Genomic DNA, 20,722 nt, shown 5'->3' with positions numbered 1-20,722 from the left:
TGGCAGTCATGGTTTCACTTCAGTGCAGAATCACCCAAAACATGTATGGGATGAATTCTGTAAAAACCAAACAAGCAGCATTTACACAGGAAAGCCTGTACTGGTCACCCCATACTTATATCATGACAGAGTCACTCTCATTTACACAAACAGTGCCAATGGTGAGTCATTGGGTTAAGCAGTACTTTCACTGTAATTGGTACATTCACCCACTTAGACCTAAACAACAGAAAGTGCACAATCCTAAAACAATCACTGGAAATAAACAGATAATTAACCCAATCTTTTTTTGTTCACCTAAATAACTAAAGGACCCCTCAATGGCCAATAACTGTGGCTTGTGGCAAATTTTGTCCAGGACACATCTGCATTAGTTATTTGTTCTCCATACATGTGGGTTAATTGGTTCCCTCCACCTCCAAAACAAAAATGTCATTAGACTTTGACAAATGATTATAGTATGGACATTATATTGTGCGCTCCACTGGGGGACAGCGACTCAACTAAGTAAAGTACTGCAGAAGATGTCAGCATTATATAAATGCATAAATACAATATTGTCCTGCAGATAATAATAGGTTTATACCTGGCTACAGTTGACAGTGAGACCAATTAGGTCATGAAACAAAGGAAGACAAGAGAATGTCCCAGGTGACCTGCAAAGTGCCTCAGACGGCTCCTCTAGGCTGGTTGGCAAGCAATACAATTGATTGTTAGATGGATAATACTGCAAAGAATAGAAATAACATCCACCTACAGAGAAAAAGGAATGGGGGGAGGGGGGTTAAAATGCATTAGTAGTATACAGGGGGTAGGAGGACACTAGGGGATGTACACTTTATTCTGATGTCATTTGCCAGTACCATAAGACTACCTTTGGAAACAGCGATCATATCATATAAGACTGCACTCCTTTATATAGCTCCAACATATTACACAACTCTGTACATTAAATCAGGGCTGCAAATGACATACAGATTCAAACCATGAAACAGGAGAGGACCCTGCTCAGAGGTGCTTGCAATCTAAAAAATATATAATATTTAAAATGTACATGGCAAGGATGTGTACTATATGTATGTATGTGTGGATCCTTTGTGTCCAACATCTCTTACAGACCAGGAAAAGTCTACATGGCCAATAAATGTAAATCAACTGTTTAAAGCAAGGCTTGAATATGATATTTAATAAATAATGTGTTAATTTAGCTGATCTATAGAAATTGTTCCCTTTATTTATCACATCAAGAAGCCTAAGAAAAGGAGGGGAAAAAAGACTCCCAGCTCAGACATGTGTCACTAGTTTAAAAATAGAAGCATAGCATCCTCAGGGGAACAGAGTGACACAGAGAATGCTATATGAAAGCGAGTCACTGCCATCCTCCAGCAGACTACATGTGTAAGAAAGGTAACTAGTATTACCTATTGGATGATCAGAGCACATTACTTGGTGGGCTTAGAGGAATGTAGAGATGATATCTATAGCATGCAGACAAATTTCAGTTGTTATATTTACAGTGAAAGTTGAAGAATAGAAGGTGAAGCCTAATCGGCCGCTAAAAACTACATATCCACCATTTTTGTTTTTTTACATATCAGCCTTACTTTATAGAACATCATTAACAATTACAAATCAAAGCACCCAGGTTTGGTAAATTATATTCCATGTACACACAGCCTGCAGAATTCACTTTAAACTTTGTAGCACTAAATTTAATGAGGTCTTTGACATCGTTCCACATTCTCTGTAAAGCCCAACTGAATACACAGGACAGTTTCCATAAGGCATTGTTTCTTTTAATCCTCACAAGTATTTGGTTGAGGTGCCTGTAATACTGCATCTCGCACTGTACTTTGGGGCCGCTCTGTATTGAAGCATTGCAGGTTTCATTCTTATGTTTCTCCTTCCTCCTGGCCATTTACAGAATAAAGCCTGTGTCTTCATCTGTGTGGCACAACTACTACTTTATGCGTATACTAACTGCTGAAAAAAAAACCTTGAGTCATTCTTTGAGTTTGACAGATTTTAGCCTTGTACAAATAATGTCAGCGCTATAAAAATACAAGTTAATACAAATAATAACTTTCCAATCTGAAAGCTGGAAAAAGGAAAACAGCATTGTATATTTTCCTTGGTGTGTAACAGAGAAAATCGTCTCATCCACCTGGCTATGTTCTGCTACAGGGTTATGAAAAATCTGAGAACTAAATGGCCTAAAAGGCTGGTACATATAGGCAGATCTGTTGCCTGTTTTGCACGTAACCAAATTGATATATTGGTGATGCCTGTAAACAAAGCATCCACTTCTGATCTTACAATGTTTTGTTTAAATAAAAGAGATCAGAATCAGGATGGTACTGATTGCTTGTACACATGGCACAACTTGTACTTTTAATATTTACCAACACGTCCAAACTACCTATGACCGATCAACGACAAAAAACAAAATCTGCTTTTGGTCGATTGATTTTGCATCTGATCATTTCATCAGACAGAAAGTCAACAGGAAGCAGAAAAGCCTAGATCATATTGTTCATATTGGACAACCCAATGTATCATCCAGATATAGGACACTAACTTTGGTTAACCTTGGTAAAAAAACAAAACAAAAAAAAAACTGGTAAAAAGTGACAAAAATCTCTTACAGTGGTCATTATTATTTTAGCAATGTAAAGTGTGTAATAAAATAATCCAATCAGTGTAAAATTCAAACAAAAAAAAATGCCAAAAGATTTGTATTTGATAAAGTAAAACGTGGTGAGGAATGTGACGTTGTGGCTGCCCACTTTATAATAGGGTCTGAAACCACATTTTCCTCTGTAGCCAAACATGGTCAGAAATTCACATCAACGTCACAAAGCTTGTATCCTGCCAACTACAAGACAGATTTTTAGAAAGCATGGAAGAAAGTAGACATCACTAAATGATGAACATGAGAACCTAAAATCTATGTTCGTATATGAATGGTAACAAGCGGAATCACGTTATTCTCCCACACTGACCAGGAATTGCCAGATAATAAGAGTGTTTTGCCTGTAAAGCCACACATTCCCTACTTCCTGCAAATACCACGTATACTACCTCCAACCCCAATGCCCCCGTTTATCGCTAAAGCCGGGAGAAAAGACATTATGACATAGATGGATTATTACTATATATCTGACTGCTCTCTGATGTCTTTGGACAGCTAAATCTGGGAAGATTATGCTCTTCTTTATTTGAAAGCAACCACAAAGTAATTTTTTCATACACCGAGGTTACATATAGCAAAAGTAAGCTAACAATGGTAAGCATAGCAGCTAACTTTGCCATATTTTAGAGGATTGTCCATTATTGTCCAGCCTTGTTTGGTCCGAGGTATGAATTTCTAAAAAAGTGTATTCTTTTGGTTAAAGTTGAAACTATTCTAATAAACTATAATCCATCCTCTAAATGATTATTGAAAACGTATCATTGCAAATATTGCATTGACAGGGCTTCTTTTTCCGATGAATGAGATGCAAGTCTGCAGTAACTAACAAGACACACATTCCTTATTGCTGCCTGCATACACATGCTTGGTATTATCCTTGGCATGCCATTGCCATTAGCTCAGCAGACCAAGAAGATTATTTGCAGTGTATTCTGTGCACTTAAGTCATGTCTGACATAATATTTCATCTGCCAAGCTAAAATATAGCATGGAAATCTCAATATACAAGTGAAAGTCCATACACACGCAGTTAGCGTTCTACAGCTGGTATGACCAGAGCCACTAACTATGTCAACCTTCATTTACCTTTGTGGGGTATTGTAGCTGAGATGAACACAGAGCACTGGGACAGGATGTGTCACACGTCACTGGACAATAATATATGCAGAAGTGCATACCCATAACCCCTCCTATCTGAGATGAGAAGCAGGGACACCATTTAGTACACAATATATAAGCAAAAAACACACCCCTGTCATACCCCTAGTTATGCAGAACACAAAGAACGACCATAGAAAAAATACAAATAAATGCATATAAACACTAACAAAGATTGCCATGAGTAACACATGGTATAGCTTTTTAACCTCTGCTTTAATAAATCCAGCTCTCTTTAAAACCTTTGTTGTGCTAATCATTATCTACACACACACACGCGCCATTGTAAATAGATTTTGTAATGTTGTGCTCTTTGGCTCTGTTACATTACAACTCTAAAACTGCAGAATGAACACAAATGGTAGTTAACCTTGTGATATCCTTGTTTGTGGCAGAAATCAGTTATTTCCCAGCAGGGTCAGAATTGTACTACAAAGATCCTTTTCCCAAGCACATCTGGTCTGCTTCCTATGTACCTGCTCATTTAGAGAAAGACAACATATGGCAGAACAAGAAGTCAAAGAGCAGAGTCAGGCTAATGGGAGGCCACAGTCAGGTGCATTAGCACATATGCCTCTGCAGACCCTGTGTAACCGGAGATCTCCCCTCACCCACCATAGAGAAATCCACATTATCCTCCTGATAGAGAGGACACAGTACTAAGGCTTGGCAGGATTCAAAATAAATGAAAAGAGTAAATTCCACATGTGAGTTTAATATTATTGCTATTGAATGACAGAGCTCAATTCTTTTTTTAACAGTCAAATCATGCTAACCCAGGGAAGTCCAACCAAAACATATAATAAGAAGAGAGTTAAAAACAAGAATAGTCTCTGGATGTGGAGATACAGAGAGAAGTTTAAAACAAATCCCAGCTTCCTGTAAACTTAGTTCTGCTCCCTTCAAACTACCAAGCACCGTTTTTGGCTCCTAAAAATTAAGGCTGGTCATTGACCCAAAGGAAATGTATGCAAGGCGAGGGATAGCAAGGCCCAATCCAACCATTATAAATATCTACATCTCTGGTTTAGTGACCTGTATTTTTTTTAATACTTTATCTGCTTTTAATTAACAGAAAGCAAGCATTAATGTCTCTTTAGTTACCTTAACCCTGTAATATAGTTTGTGGGAACTAAATATATAACGCAAGACTGAAAGCTATTTATCAATGTATTTTTTTATGTAAATACTCCACACAAACACTTAGCATTTCACCATTAATATTGTTATACAGTATTTATATAGCGCCAACATATTACACATCGCTGTACAATGTCCATAGTGGTGTCGTTACCTGTCCCACATAGGGGCTCACAATCTAGTGTCCCTTCCATAGCCATATGCCTTTAATACAGTAATAAGGTCAATTTTGGAAGCAAGCCAATTAACCTAACTGCAAGTTTTTGGAATGTAGGAGGAAACTGGAGTACCTGGAGGAAACCTACACAATCCTGGAGAACCTGCAAACTCCATGCAGATAGCATCCTGGCTGAACCTGGGACCCAGCGCTGCAAAGGCCACGTGCTGCCCATCCAGGGGATAAAGTTGGATAAGAGAAGTGTGGAAGTACATGACCTTTCCAAAGCATGCAACTATTTACTAACCTGTTAGACAAACTTGATTTTTATTGACCTCCAGATAGAATATTGACCTCCAGTTTTAAAACACATTTATTGGGACAGCAATAATAAAATATATTTGAGAGGTGTATTGCCTAGAATGAAGAGCTATGGGTAAAGGGGTAAGTATTTTTTTTTTTTAGAAATAAAAAGGGCATCCCCAAAGTTATTGGATTTTGTAAGGTGCAACAGGAGTAAGATGATCAAAGATGGTAATTGTAGTAAAGTGTAATAAAAAGTAGGTCTTTACAACTCCCTAATGTAACATTTTTGTAAACCTCTTGAGCAATCCAAGGGGCCTTTATTGGGGGGAGGAGAGGAGTAAAGACATTTGTTATAGAAACATCTGATATTCACTTTGGCCAATGTTAGAAGGAATGCCATGAGACTATATGAGATAACAGGGAAGGTTCCCAATTTTAACACTGATAAAAAAACATCAGTGAAAGGGATGTTTAGAAGACTTCTTACTATCAAAAGGTAGGCACAAATGGTACCAGTTCCTCACACATTTAATAGTGTGTTATTGTGTAATTTGCTTGTGTCTAAAGACAAAACATAAATGCAATATTCTTAAGCTTATTGGTAGTTTGTAGCCATCTGTCCAGCTCTGTCTGCCACTTAATAATTTATTTATTATTACACAGTATTTAAATAGCGCCATCATATTAGGCAGCGCTGTACATAGTCCGTAGTCCTGTCAGGAGCTGTCCTTCAAAGGGGCTTACAATCTAATGTCCCTTTCTCAGTCATATGTCTTTAAATACAGGCTAAGGTCCAAAATTTTTTTGGAGGGGAAGCCAATTAACCTAACTTCATGTTTATGAAATGTGGGAGAAAACCGGAGTACCCGGAGGAAACCCACGCAAACAAGGGGAGAACCAGCAAACTCCATAAAGATAGTGGCCTGGCCAAGATTCTGGGACCTAGCTATGCAAAGGCATAGTGCTAACCACTGAGCCACTGTGCTGCTCACTTAGAAGTTTTCCATATGTAATAAAATGGCCTAAATGACAAATGACCAAAGACTAAAAAAAAGCCTAATCTAGCAATAACTTTATATGATCTGGCAAACATATTTATACAGTAAAAAGATAAATATGAATACAGTGTGTGTGTATATATATTTATAAACACATACACACACACACATATGCTTATGTATAAACACACTCTTAAAGACAAGATTATGAGACTGTCAACTATTATTATCCCGCTGTGTCTGGGCCAAATCCCAAACCATCAATGCAGGGCCAAGCTGGCTGTCTCTCTTACAATTGACATCTTGAAATATACACTAGTGAAAGGACCACGTGATGGCAGCATGCTGAATATGTGATTGGCACAGCACCGTGTAGGCTCCGCTGTATCATTAGGGATGCAGTGCACAAAGAAATGACAGGACAAGGATACTGCAAGCAAGCAAAACCAAGACCTCTGCTTACAGATGCCTTATTTTGTTCAAAAAGAGGACTCTCATGATTACGGATAGTTAACCTTAAACACTGTGGCACTGAGGGTTTTATGCAGAATTGCAAAGATTTAACTGAAATATGAAATGGCTACAGTTATCCTAGTTAAATCACTGCAAGGCATACCATAGTAAAATGTATTCATACCCAAACTAATTGCTTTGCCTCCTTGGACTGATTACCTATAAAGACATGATGATGGTAGCACAGATGCCATGTCTGCATTCAGGAATGGCCCTGGAAAAGTGGAAATGTGATTCTAGATAGACTATTGAGGTCAGGTGAGGGCCTAGTGTCCATTCAGGTGAGAAAAGCCATTGTTTAGTGTTCTCCGGATCCAGGATCCCTAAATAATGGATGGCAGACTACTGTAGAGCATGCAGAGGCCACCTCCAAATCTTCTTACCCATCCCCCTCATTTATCCTCCCCTCCAGAACATACTTCTAGGCGGAAAAGGAGCAGCATGTCCACACAACAAATGCCTGTAAAGGTGATTGAAAACAATGATCATTTAAAGCAACAACAAATAGGTTATTGTACATAGCTGTAGGGTTCACCAAAAACTTTTCTTCTAATCTCAGAGATACTAAAACTTCCTAACTATCCCCTGGAATACTCCAACAGAAAGATCTCTGAACTAGACAACATAGCTCTACCTACCAGTCACAGATATTGTTCTTCCAGTAGAAATCTCAGGGACATTGCAGACCAGTGAGCAACTGTTCACACCGACGTCCACTCGTAGTAAGAAAAACAAAAACAAAAAAAAAAAACCTGACATAACCTATAGAACACAAATCCATGTGGATCCAGCTGTCTATAGTCATATATTCAGCTATCACATGCGTTTTTTCCAATATGTCCAAAACACATGCAAAAAGGCACGTGATATAGGTTTTGCATGTGTTTAAATGACCGGGTTTAAGTCACATGGTAGAAAGTACCTTGTTAAACATGTAAGATGATGCAAAACTGCAATGCTTCGAAACTGCATACAACACATGCTTTAAAATAGAAAAAAATGACCTTGCAGTTTTCTAGAAAGCTTTGACCAAGCTTTCCTGTCAAACTACCAGATTGGAACTGTGAAGGGCTTTAGGACCTTTAGAAACAAAAAAAGGCTAGGCTAAACATTCACCCTTCTGTGTATTCAGGGAAACCGAGTGTGCATGTATACTATATGTGTAAAGAGAGAGTTATCCATACACATGAGATTCCTCTACAGTACAAATGTGAGTAAATGGTGAAGCCTAACATGAAGGTTTATGGGGTGACCAGCAAAAACATAAAAACAGGAAATCACTTGGGGAATCCAAACACATCTAGACATCATATAATGTCTGTGGATGACCTTGGGATTGATTTCTAGGCCCCTTAAAATAAAATAACAAAAATAATGGTCTTCTAGGAATCAAATGTGACCACAGACACATGAATGAAGATTGATCCCATAATCGGAAGCAGCCAGGTTTCTTGTGATATTTATTTTTAAATCATATTTCTGTTCTAGTTAAACCATTCCTGTAAATCCAGCCATACACATTCACATATGGGATCTTTTGAGATAAAAAAAAATTATTAACATATCCCACACATACAAAACAAGTTAAAATAAGTCTTAAAAGTTATAGTTATGTGTCATTTTAACTCCCTTCTTTCAGACCTCAAAGCTTGAAAGTTTGAATTAAATGTTAAATTACTCTACAATGTGTCAGCTTAAGCCCAGTCTGCTACAAGGTAATTCTAGAATCCACTGAACATTACCCAACTTTTGCTGTTGGTTGAAAAACGCTGACATATTTTACTATTTGTGCTCATCTATAGAGTGGATAGCTTCCTGGATGATACATGCTGCACCATAAGGTTAAATAAAGTACAAGCTATACTAAAGCATCATTTATAGTTCGGCAATCCATAAAGGTCTCTACAACATATCCCGGTGTATTAGGTTATAGGTCTTTAATCCCCAAAAAAAAAGACTTGGTACAATATTATAATTAACAAGGAGGGCACAAAATTAGCTCATTGTAGTATACTATGAAATCCTCAGTAGTATAACAGTAAAGTTCCCAGTTTTGAGTTGGAATAAGGTAAATGTTTTTTTTTTTTTTTTTGGAAGGGGGGGGGGGGTTTAGAAAATCTCCCAAAAGGCAATTCCCGTTTGAAACAGCTGTCGCTGGAATAAGTGTCCCCCTTAAAAGATTTCCCCAAACCTCTTGATCTGGGGATACCTCCCTCAGTTTTAGTTTAGTGACAATGGTTTCCAACACACAGACATTAAAAAATAAAAAAAAGTTATTTTTTACTATAGAAACTTTAAAGCATATGGCAAGTCAAACCTTAAATTTATTTATTTTAGCCGGCCCGATGGGGGGACCACAACTAGCCCCTATTGCTATCTCAATCAATGAAATCTTTCAATACGGCACTCCTCTGTTCTATGGAGAGGGCTGCTGTAAATCAATAGGTGTCTGTAGCCTTTGGTTGTTAACGATCCAACAAAGTGGATTACTAAATGGCGTTGGATGAAAACTATACAGAACCAAGGTTTTCATCAGAGACGACCACAAACGATGGATGATGAAACTGTAGTGTGTGTACAAGGTTTTTAAAGTCTGGCAGTGCTGGTCTTCTCCTCTTTGTTGACATAAAATAAATGGAGAAACCATTGACCATATGCTTTGTCCACACCAGAATGACTACCTTCTTATATCCATGGACACCTTGGGACAGATGAATGTGCTGAGGAAGGAAAACTTGGAAAAAGAGAAGACTACAATTTTTAAAAAAAATAGTAATGCAAAACTCAAGATAAATAAGTCATTCATATTAGAGGAGTCACACGTTTTTGGACTGTAATCAGCTTGCCACCAAAAGTGTTCATAAATTTTATTATGATGGGTAATTCAGCGCAGTCATCTAACATCTATGAACTATACGTGGACACTTCTGGAAAAGGATTCAGAGGTGATAGTGATATCAGAACATTTCGACAACTATTTAATCCTTTTTGTTTTCCCACTAAATATTTCTACCACCATTCTCTATAAACTCAATGTGACAGCTTGTACAGATGTACACAATCATATAGTTGAAGTTCAAGTGTCTGATCATTTGGGGGGCTGCAATTTTAAGTCTATTCAAGAGGTGAACACATGGTAGCAACCAGGACTCGTCAAATGTTTCAAAGGTATTGCAGATCTGTGGACAGGTAAATAATAGATAAGCAGATTGTGGCGAGGAGATCAACCTCTGTATGGTGGACCTTAAATTGACCACAGTGTGGCAGATCCGTTAGCAGGTAAAACAGGAAGTAAAAGATCAGCACATCCTGCTTTAGGTCAAGTTCAGTCAGGCGGTTGAAAACCACACTGTTAACTACTCCCGGGTGCTCACTTTTATCACTAGACATCAAGAGACAATTAAATGCAGTTTTGACTGATGTTTGCTTGCAAGTGATCCCTGCATGCAATTGGCTACAGATGCATTTTGTGCATATGGCTTAATCTGGTTGAAATTATCAATGAGATATCTGCTCCATTGCTGTTGTATTCTAAAACACTGGAAAACATGTTTACAAACGCTTGCAAAATGTTTTTTTCTAAATCGGTCCTATTCAAGTCTATTGAAGTGGTTGAGTGGCAGACCATCCCAAGGCACTGCATAAAGCTTCTGAAAAACTGCTTGGTATTGCCACTTAGACAAGCATGTACAAAAAGAGATTTCAACCTCCTAATCGTTTCAGTGATAACCAGGAATTTGGAGCAGTTGTGGACTGGTTGACAGCAGTAAATCACAGTGCTTTGATACCTTATGATGCTTCTTCAACATTACCAAAAAGAGAACAGCACAAAACAATCAGAAGACAACATTGAAAAACCTCTGTGAGCAAAAACACTATGTAAGAAGCAGTCCGCTATTGGATGAATATTCCTTGGTAATTTTCTGTCTATTAGGTAGTGTTATGAGAATTAGTCTTCATAGAGGTGATCGCTTCATCAATGTCTCATTAAAAACATTTCATAGTAAACAAATACAATAATGTGCAGAGAGGTTCAACAAATAAACCTCCAAAATGCATTAATGACTTCAGGAAAAACAAGATTCCTGGAGATGAAGGGGTTAAACCACCCAAGCCTATTGATATGCCAATTTGTAAAGCAGTAGAAAGAACTGCAGACAGCCTCTATTCAATAGGGTCACTTTAAAAGAGCCCAATTTCTAAGAGACAATAATCTCATCACAGTGGGAAAACACAGAACAGCAGGAACTGACCAGTGTAAGGGCAGATAGCTGGTGGGGGCAGGGAAGAGAAACTCCCCCAAGTTGTAACCTCTACTAAAAGATTTTTCACACTCTGGCTGATTGAATTAACCTTAAAGCTGTAAAAAGTTTACATTTCTAACATATCTTTTAGGATTTTTTAACACACTGGAAAAAAAAGGGAAAGGGTTAATCATCATGGTGCCAGGGAGGTGACAAAGCAAAGCCAGCAGTAAGAACTGGAAACTTTTGTCAGCAGGGAGATCCAAACTGTCTGGATTCTAACTCAAGCTGAAGCCAAGTTCTACAAACATCATTATCACTGAAAATAAAATGCAGAAATGCTTCTTTTAAAGCTCCCAAAAAGAGGCCACAAGAGTATAGAGGCCCCACAATAAATCAGTTTAATGTTAATAATGCCAGGTCTACAGCATGATGATAAAAAATCTTTACATATTATGTGTGTACTGCTTGTCCTGTAGATCAGTCCACTTGTCATCACATCAATCTGTTAGAAGGAAAGTCCTGACCATTGCATTCATTATTCACAAATTACATACTACTTGGAAGGAGAAGCATATGCCATCACATATACTCCAACAAGGAGGACTACATCCAGCATAGAGAAAAAGCCAGACATTAATCCTTGGCTCTGTAAATGGAAAACCGGTACAACATCAGCGTTACCCTTTTCAGTAGGTGTTAAAGAAAATGTGAATATTTGGATCACAGTCTTCCTTACAGGCTGGCTGATGTTTTATATCTTTGATTAGTTTGGCAGGGACCGTGCTAAACTTCTCCGGGGCCAGATGCAAAATGTGAACTAAAGCTCTAGACGATATACTTATTAGTAAATATATAACAACCACATCACTCGGTAATACATGGGCACCCAAAGCTTTTCTAGCTGATGGGCACAGGAGATGATAAGGATTCCATTTGGTGCAGTCAAGAGATTACTTTTTTTTCATGTGAAGCTCTGGCTAATTCACGATTAAATCAATGAACAATATTATGGTCCATGTTTTATAAAATGTTAGAAATGTAAATAGGACCACAAAGATGGTTTAACATATAGGGGCGGCGAGAATCCGGAAAAGTATATCTAAACCCAAAAACAAAAATACTGCAGTTGATCAGTCCATAGATAGGATATATTTATTTCCTACTTGCCAATAAGTTGCCAGTAACACATTTACAGTCTCAAGAGAACAACTCATCTGACATGACAACAATGTTGGACTACTGAACTCAACCTTTCTACTACAATCCATAACACAGAGGCACATGTTGCTACAGTCCTCAGAAATAGCTGAGAACAATGTAATTGATAACTTCCTGTGCTCTTTCCTTTTTTGCATGTTCAAAAGGTATATTTTAACCTAACAGACATAACAAAACACTTTCAATGGCATATTTAAGTAACTGAGCTGTCACTTCACTCTTGGTACAATCTTCAGCCTTTATGGGATAGCTGTGTACCAACAAGGACAAACTGAGCGGCCCAAGACCTCCCGTCCAATGGCTCGTTACAGCATGCCAAGGCGTTTGTTTTTTTACATTTAGGAGTTGCTCACCACATACACACATGCGGCCAATTTTAGAACTTCTAAACTACATATTTGTTACAGCAAGACAACTGGTATTTTCTGACCCAGGCTGGACAGAGATTAGCAACATCCTGAATGGGTCATCGAACAAGTGTTGTATTAGGCAGAGTGCAGACAATTCTCTGATTAAACCAAACAGCAACTAAAGGAAAACAGGACTTGGACTGAACAGTGGCCATCCCCTACAGAGGGGTTAGGGGGGACCAATAGACAAGCAGGACTAGATAATCCTTGGCTCCGCTCCAGCTGGGGTCTTACTATAGTAATTTTTTTCCTCCTCCATTACTATTTGTTGGTATGCATAGCAGACCATATACAAGTATAGATCTACTTTAAGATGAGCCTATTCATAACACAGCTGTTGGTAAATTTTCAAACAGACCGGTTCAATTTATACTGTGTATGGTGAGTTACAGGAGGGAAAAAAGTTTAAAGTGAAGAAAAAATTTGCATTAAAATGCACTCCAAGTTCTTCTTTACAGAGAAACATCAAAGGGAGCTCACTGTTGGAATCCTTTCCCTCAGGCCACTTAGATTTTAAAGCAGTCCTGGTCATGAATGTGAGACTACCAAACTCCAATTGTAATTTGATAAAACAAGAAAGCGGCACCTCAAATCTAAGAAGTTGGGACAACCTGATATATTTAACCACATCCGTGCACTAATAAGAGACCACAAATATGTGTCCGCTGTACAACCATTACCTGTACCAGTCTCTTCTAGATCATGTCAAAGTATCCACAACTAATCAGTAACAGTAGTTGGCATATTACAACACGATAATGTAAAGAAAAGATGTTTAGGAGAACCGTTTTCTATTTAACACAAATTTCCCCTGCTAACTTTGTTTTCTAACAGACGAGGATGCACAGATTATTATATCTCTCCAAACATGCTTTGAATAAAGAGGTAAAGAAACATTGGTACATTTCGCAGAATTACAAATATTAAGGGCTGGAAAGAGTGGAGTCTGATATGTTTCAGGTTTGACACTATGATACAGGAAGCTGCAGCCCAGAAGGCGTTACCTTGTTCTCCAGTGATATCCATGAATTGTCGCTACTTGTAACTGCAGCATCCGGATACACAATCTCTACCAATAAGAGCCAGGCTTTATACGTCAATGGAAATCCATTTATCTTTCTAATTCCCCATCACACACTATTCCCAGGAAGATAAAAAAAAGTCCGAAAAGTAGCAGGTAACTCACTCAAATTATTAAAGCAAGATACTCAAATCTAGGATTTCTTCCAACTCTGCAAAGGCCTGTAACAGTTTAACTAACTGTAAGTCAAAGAAAGAAGAAAACCAATGCAACAAAAAAGCACAGCAATGCTGTATCTACTTAAATAAAGCCAAAGGATATGACAATATAAATATAAATATATAAATATAAATATATATATATATATATATATCAGCCCAAACAATATCTGCCGTAAATGACAATGGAAGTCTATAGTCCTAGCACATTGATAGGTTTATTTATGGCACGGAAGATCTGGGAACACATAGTGATAATAGTAGTGTGCACTTGTTCCCATATAACACCTTGATCAGAGGCCTGTAGGTGCTGCAGTCTCTTACATACCGGTAGCATCATTACACCATGCATCTCTCCACCCACAATATACACAACACATTACAAACTCCTCACACCCCTCCTCCTTACCCCTAAGAAGAAAGCCACTTACCCACAAGTTTAGCAGTCCTGGGGCTCAATTCCTCCCCCTACCCTGTAGCAGGGGACCACATATGTGTCAATGCACAGAACAAAAGCCAGGCACAATCAAGTCTTTCAGAAGCCAGGCAGTAGCTCCCATCATGCTGCCTCTCTAAGGACACCCAGCTCTGCTCCTCTCTGCCTGTCCAGCTACTGCACAACACTCATCAATTATTAATTGCTTGTCTCCAGATTTCCAGGCAAAACCAATAACAGATGGGCTCCCTGCTAATGGCTCAGTGTGTAGCAGCCAACTGGCTGTGTGTGTTTCCAGCCTCCAGAGACAATGAAAAGAATCAGGTTAAACCTCCCAACTTCACACATGCCCAGGCAGACACAATGTATCCCCAGTGCAGCACTGCAGAGCGGTTCACAAGCACAGAATGGGAACAGGGTTTTGTCTCACCTCAGCACCATGCGGCAGGAATTTTCTGTCTAGAGAGCTTGCTGCTTGCTGTTACACACACATTCACCATACACACACACACATACACACATTCACACTCGGCAGCCTCAGTCATTTGCCAGAAGGCAGAGAGACAGAGGAGGAGGAAAGGGGGGGGGGGGGGGGGGGGGGGGAGAGAGAGGGAGAAAAGAAAAAAAAAAAAACCAAGCAGCTCACATTACAAAACTTACACTGAGGGGAGGTGCTAGGCACTATCCTTTAACCCTTTCATCAGCAGCTAGGGAAAACACAATCTACTGCATTCATTAGGCAGGGGCAATAGCAAACTACATTCATGAAAATAAATGTGGGGTGTTTGATGGGCCCTCCCTCCCCTTTTTTTTACACTCCTCCCTGAACTTAGGATACCACTGACTGCAGCTGTATTGGACATGCTGACTGCCATTCAATAGATGGCACAGACCACGTTCATTCACTACAAATACATCTCTTCTGCAGCCAGAAAGTCTGGGAAAAAATCATGCATATGAAGCCAGCTGTAGATTACCTCCATTCCTCTGAATGCTGTTCCTGATGTATGCTATTATCAAAACAATATTAACACCAGGACATCCATATTTATTGGCAATCCTATGCATTCATATACCAGTATTAGACATGCATAAGAAACACCAGTCTTCCATATTCATCTTAATCAAGTTATTTTATGGGGCCAAACTAAAAAACAAGGTCAATTATTATTATTATTACTACACAGTATTTATATAGCGCCAACATATTACGCAGCGTCGTACAAGTCCAAAGTCACGTCAATGCATAGTTAACTGAACAAAGATCACAAAACGTTTAAATTCAGTAATTTTATGTCTGCACAAAAACATATCGAAAATTTCTTTTTTTTAATTAGTTTATTGACTTTTCTTAGACTGAGATTAATAAATTTGTAGCAAGTCACAAGGGTGCAGCAGGCCAGGATCTGTGTCTGATATTTATGAACATATGAGATGTATCTGTGAATTAGCATCACAAAACAATTTTGTATGAAAAATGAAGATAGCTCTGTCCTCAAAATAATACCTGCAAGTATTATTTATCATGAATGCATTTAGCAGGGAAATGGATTAGGAAACTTGTAGATCACCTTTGGTAAAACCTCTTACAAATCCTGCCTATCTGACTTGCTGATCCAGAGATTTCATACCGTCCTAGCCACATATCCCAAAAACAAGTGTTCAGACATCCAATTTCATTCTGGCATTACTAGCTCGCTGGAGTAATGGCAGCTCCCATTTTTAATTTAGAACTGATCTATTGTACTTTAAATATTTCTGATCATATTTTTCAAAACAAAAAATCAGGACTCCGCAAACTGCTGCTGTGTGGTGATATGTAACGGAACATCCCCCATAAACACATGTGCCTAGCACACATGCGCGCAACAGAGGATAATGTATATAAAGTTGTGACTGTGGAAACATTTCAGACCAAATATTTCTGGAAAATCTCAATATAGTCTAGTTGCAGATATTACCATTCCATGGGACATTTGTATGTTACAGTTCAGTGTGGCAATTCAGCTTCTAACCTATGAGGAATTTGGTAATTTATTGTGTTATTGTTTTCTTTGCACCTTGATCAGTTGCCTCTCCCCACCCCCCTGGTTACACCTCTGTCTGCACACAATTGGTTTCCCTTATCAGTTTCTCTTTAGTGAATGAATATGACTAGCAGAAGCTGGTTATACAAATTGCTTAAGGACTTGGAATGATAGCATACCAGCAGTAAAAATGGTGGGTTAATTGTCAAAGGAAAGGAATCCCACTCCTTAGAATGACTTGTTCTTTATTGAAGGTGGGGGTGGGAGGTTTGCTACATGAATCAGACCATATAGAAGAGGCAATAGGAAACAGAAGCTGCAATTCAATAGAAAGAATTGGAGGATTTGCCAAAACAGGGTTGCTTTCTGCACATTAGTAACTAGTACATAAAGCCATAATGTAGAAACAACTATTCTGCTACATTTTAAATAGAATCACAAATGTTTCTGTGGTTTTCAAAAAAGGGAAGTGTTTGTAATTGTATTTCCTTTACAGTTCTAAGATGACAACACAGAAAGGGAGACATATGAACAGACCAGAGTAAAGAATCATTACAATAATGCTAATTCGAAAATATATTTATATTACACTACTTCGGTTAAGACAAATATCAAATCCTTTTCCATACGGTCATGTAAACCAACATTTCAAAAACTGTGAATTGATGTAAATAATTTATGGCTCTAGCTTGCAATTTCGAAAATTAAAGTTTTTCCAAAAAGATCAAATGATGAAACAAATCCCAGTTTATATGGAAAACAAGGTAATTAGGATGTATAACAAATGTGGACAAATGTAGGTGCTCTTGAGATAGGTTAAGGGCGACCAAGGGTTACTTTATAATCACTGGTTTGGTAGTAAGGTGCATACAGTAGTTATATACAGTTACAGCGGAGAAAAGATTCATACAGCTGCATAAGTGGGACTCCCTCTAGTGGTAAAAACAGTGGAACAACCTTTGATCAACTCAATTCCCCCCACAAAAAAGTAAATGTTAAGTGAACTGGTTTCTTTTGGCCTTAACAGAAAAAAAAAAATTAAAATCAGTGGCAGTTCCCAGATGCTTATAAATGTTCATCCACCCTTGTGATCCACATGCCTCCAACACACAGTCTAATGGTAATTGCCTGGGCTTCTTTTTGTGAATTATAAAGTGATTAAAATAAACACAGATGAAAAGTCACAAGTTGCTGTCTTTCAAATTAAAGCCCAACTAAAGCCAAAGCATAGTGATAAAACAATAATGTGTAAAAATTACCTATACATGAACTAAAAATCCTTGTAGCTATGTATCCTTTCACAAAGACCTGTGACTTCCTGTGTCCATTTCATGTCTCATGTTCTTCCTGTAAACTATAGGATCCACCTCTATGTATGCATATGCTTTATAGCGTAACATAGGGAAGCAGGGAAATGTAGCCTGCTATCTATTGTTCTTTCTATTTTGGATGTCACATGATCACACCTGCTACATCTAGAGATAAACTAGATATAGTGCAGTGTGCAAGCACATGTGGCTCATGGAACACATTCTGTCTACCAATTTTCTTATATACTCCTCTTTGTATTGCTTTATTAGTCGGATTGTAATTAGAATCAACCTCAACATTGCTTTAGAAATAACATGTAGTTTAAGTGACTCATTTGATACAAAATATTCTAAGAAGTACAGGTAACTTCACATATAATGTGGTCAGAATGTATTCCTATAAATTTATATTGAATCTACAATCTGAAGGATAAGGTTGCCTAATCTTAGTTCACTTTTAGCAAACAGTAAGGAACAAGTCAGTTGTGGTTGATATAACACCAGGAATTCTGCAGCTGCCTATTTCAGGCCAACCTTGTGACCAATTCCTCAGTACTGCATGGCTGTGAGGCAGCCACTATGTAAGTGGAGTTACATTCCAACCCTGGCCAGCTATTACTGGTCCCAGACCCCATCCCCCATGACACCATCAGTGTAATCCAGTGATCATAGAAAGGAGAGGAGGAGATGTTCCCCTGATGTAATAGTACATAGAGGTACACTTCAAAGCTATAGTAAACATATTGGGTAATAATCTCAGTTACACAGAGAATCTACTGTTTAAGGTATTATTCAGTGCTGGCTACAGGTAGCTTTAGGCATTTGGTCATGTGATCTATCTTAAAAGGTCAAAGCTCATAGAGCCCATATTTTACTCTTTTTACACCCAGCACTTTCTGCTGGGTCTTCCACTTCTCTCTGTGGCTAGTGGGTAAACACAGATCAGTGGTTGTAAACTTACAAGGCATGAAGGGCCTGACATCACTGAAGGCTCCCATATAAGATTTATTATAAAGAATGCTAAAGGAGACTGTCATGGAGTGAAGACTTACTAGAGAAAATGGTCAGACACTGGCAGTGGTTGGAGAGTGAAGCCATGCTGTCGGAGAGTCAAAAACTAGCAACAAGTTACATGAAACTACTGGAGATGACTCCAATAAAGGTGAAGAAGAGAACTTACTGAGCAGAGAAATGAGCTCATAAGGACTGCTACTGCTTTCACTGTGCAATCACAGGCTGAGGGCATGGAGATGATATATCTGTAGCATGTCATAGAATAGGAAATAAAATTGGGAATATGGCTTAGCTGGGTAAATGTCAAGACTCTATAGACTGTAGTACAAAGCTTTTGGTAGGTATAGAAGCTCCCTTATATGTATTTTCCATGGTGCATTTAGCTGTTCACCAGGAGTTCAGCTTTAAAGCTGACTATACAAAATTATGGATGGAGAAGAGCATTTAAGGGTGGTGGATACAATATATACAGCAGATATAACTCATATTCCCACCTAAATACACATACAATGCTCCGGTATTCAGCACTTAGCGGATAGTAAAATGTGACTAGGTGCACGTTTTTTCTAAGGCAATTTGCACATAATGAGTCAGCTGAGGGCTGGTTTATCCGGTTCAGGCTTGGAAGAAGTCTATATTTGTAAGACAAGCATCTCCCTGTGAACACTAAAGGAGTTCCGGGATAGAAATCTAACCAGCCCTTCCAGTGTGAAGTAACACCTGTAGCTATATGTCATCACTGTGCTGAATGAATGGATTTACAAATAATCGAAAAAGTCAAAGACTTTCTCCAGAATCAGAATGGGATATAATGCTGTTATATGTTTTACACTGCTCAAATCTACAAAGTAAACAAATAAAATACTGACTGGGATTCTGTTAATGGAGATAATTTACACCTAGAAGCCGAGAAATCACCTTAGATAAACTTCACTAAGAGGAGGTTTCCAATTTGGAAAACAAAATCCATTGAGTAGTTCAGTACTTGTCAGGGAACAACTGCTAGCTCTGCTCAAGCCTTGTAAGTAAAAATGACCTTGAGTACCTTCCAAACGCTGCTCTGTATCAATTCAGTGGAAGTATATCCAACCTAGGAACCTTACAATTTAATATGTAAACACAGAAGTGTAGATGCCAAGTAGTCACACGAAACAGGTTTATTGTAAAGATGCAATCAAAGATGCAGAACTCAACCTGCTAAATACAATGGAAACACACGCATGGATACTGATTTCAGAAAAAAGAAGGGGAAAAAGATCTCCCAAAGGCTTTATAATTTTTTTGAGCCAGGAAACCATGGTCAGGTACGATTTGCCTCTTTATGGTAAGCAATATCTTGATCATCAATTTAACCCCAAGCTTCTCAATGATGAAGCACCACTACACATCAAATCTCTGATGACCTTACTGTTCTGACATAATACATTATTATTATTACCGGTACTACAAAGTATTTATATAGCGCCGACATATACAAAGTCCAGCAGCACTATACAAAGTCCATAGTCATGTCCCTCAAAAGGGCTCACAATCTAATGTCCCTATTATAGTCATATGTCTTTTTTTAATACAGTCTAAGAGCAATATGGGGGTGAACCCAATTACCTTGGGACCCAGCATGCAAAGGCCAGAGTGCTAACCACTAATCCATCTTGCTGTCCATACATTAGTGCTCACATGGCTAACATAGGTGGCACGCCCTCTCCCAGACATCTAGAAACATATTATATATCCAGAATTATAAAATAAAATCATAAATTCAGGTGTTTGTTTTCAGTAGATACAGAACAGGATGTCAACGAACTATAACTGCCAGCTTTAACGGTCAGCGTTTAGAAATTGTAGATCCTCAGTGGC

General features: G+C 38.3%; 1 protein-coding gene across 6 annotated transcripts in view; it reads right to left on the bottom strand.

Annotated features, from left to right (window-relative positions):
* Positions 1–20,722, bottom strand: part of ZMIZ1 (zinc finger MIZ-type containing 1) — a 48,870-nt gene that overhangs the window by 26,499 nt on the left and 1,649 nt on the right. The window contains exon 1 of one of the 6 annotated variants that reach the window (XM_072425086.1): positions 14,945–15,060. The exons of 1 other annotated variant lie outside the window; for it this stretch is intronic. The gene's annotated coding sequence lies outside the window, so the exon portion shown is untranslated. Of the gene's footprint in view, positions 1–14,509; positions 14,840–14,944; positions 15,061–20,722 lie in introns of those variants that run through there. 4 more of the 6 variants (XM_072425088.1, XM_072425087.1, XM_072425085.1 and 1 more) reach the window with 4 other exon arrangements.

The sequence above is a fragment of the Pyxicephalus adspersus genome, chromosome 10, assembly GCF_032062135.1.
Source record: "Pyxicephalus adspersus chromosome 10, UCB_Pads_2.0, whole genome shotgun sequence".
Lineage (NCBI taxonomy): Eukaryota > Metazoa > Chordata > Amphibia > Anura > Pyxicephalidae > Pyxicephalus > Pyxicephalus adspersus.
This window is presented reverse-complemented; position numbering and strand designations above follow the sequence as displayed.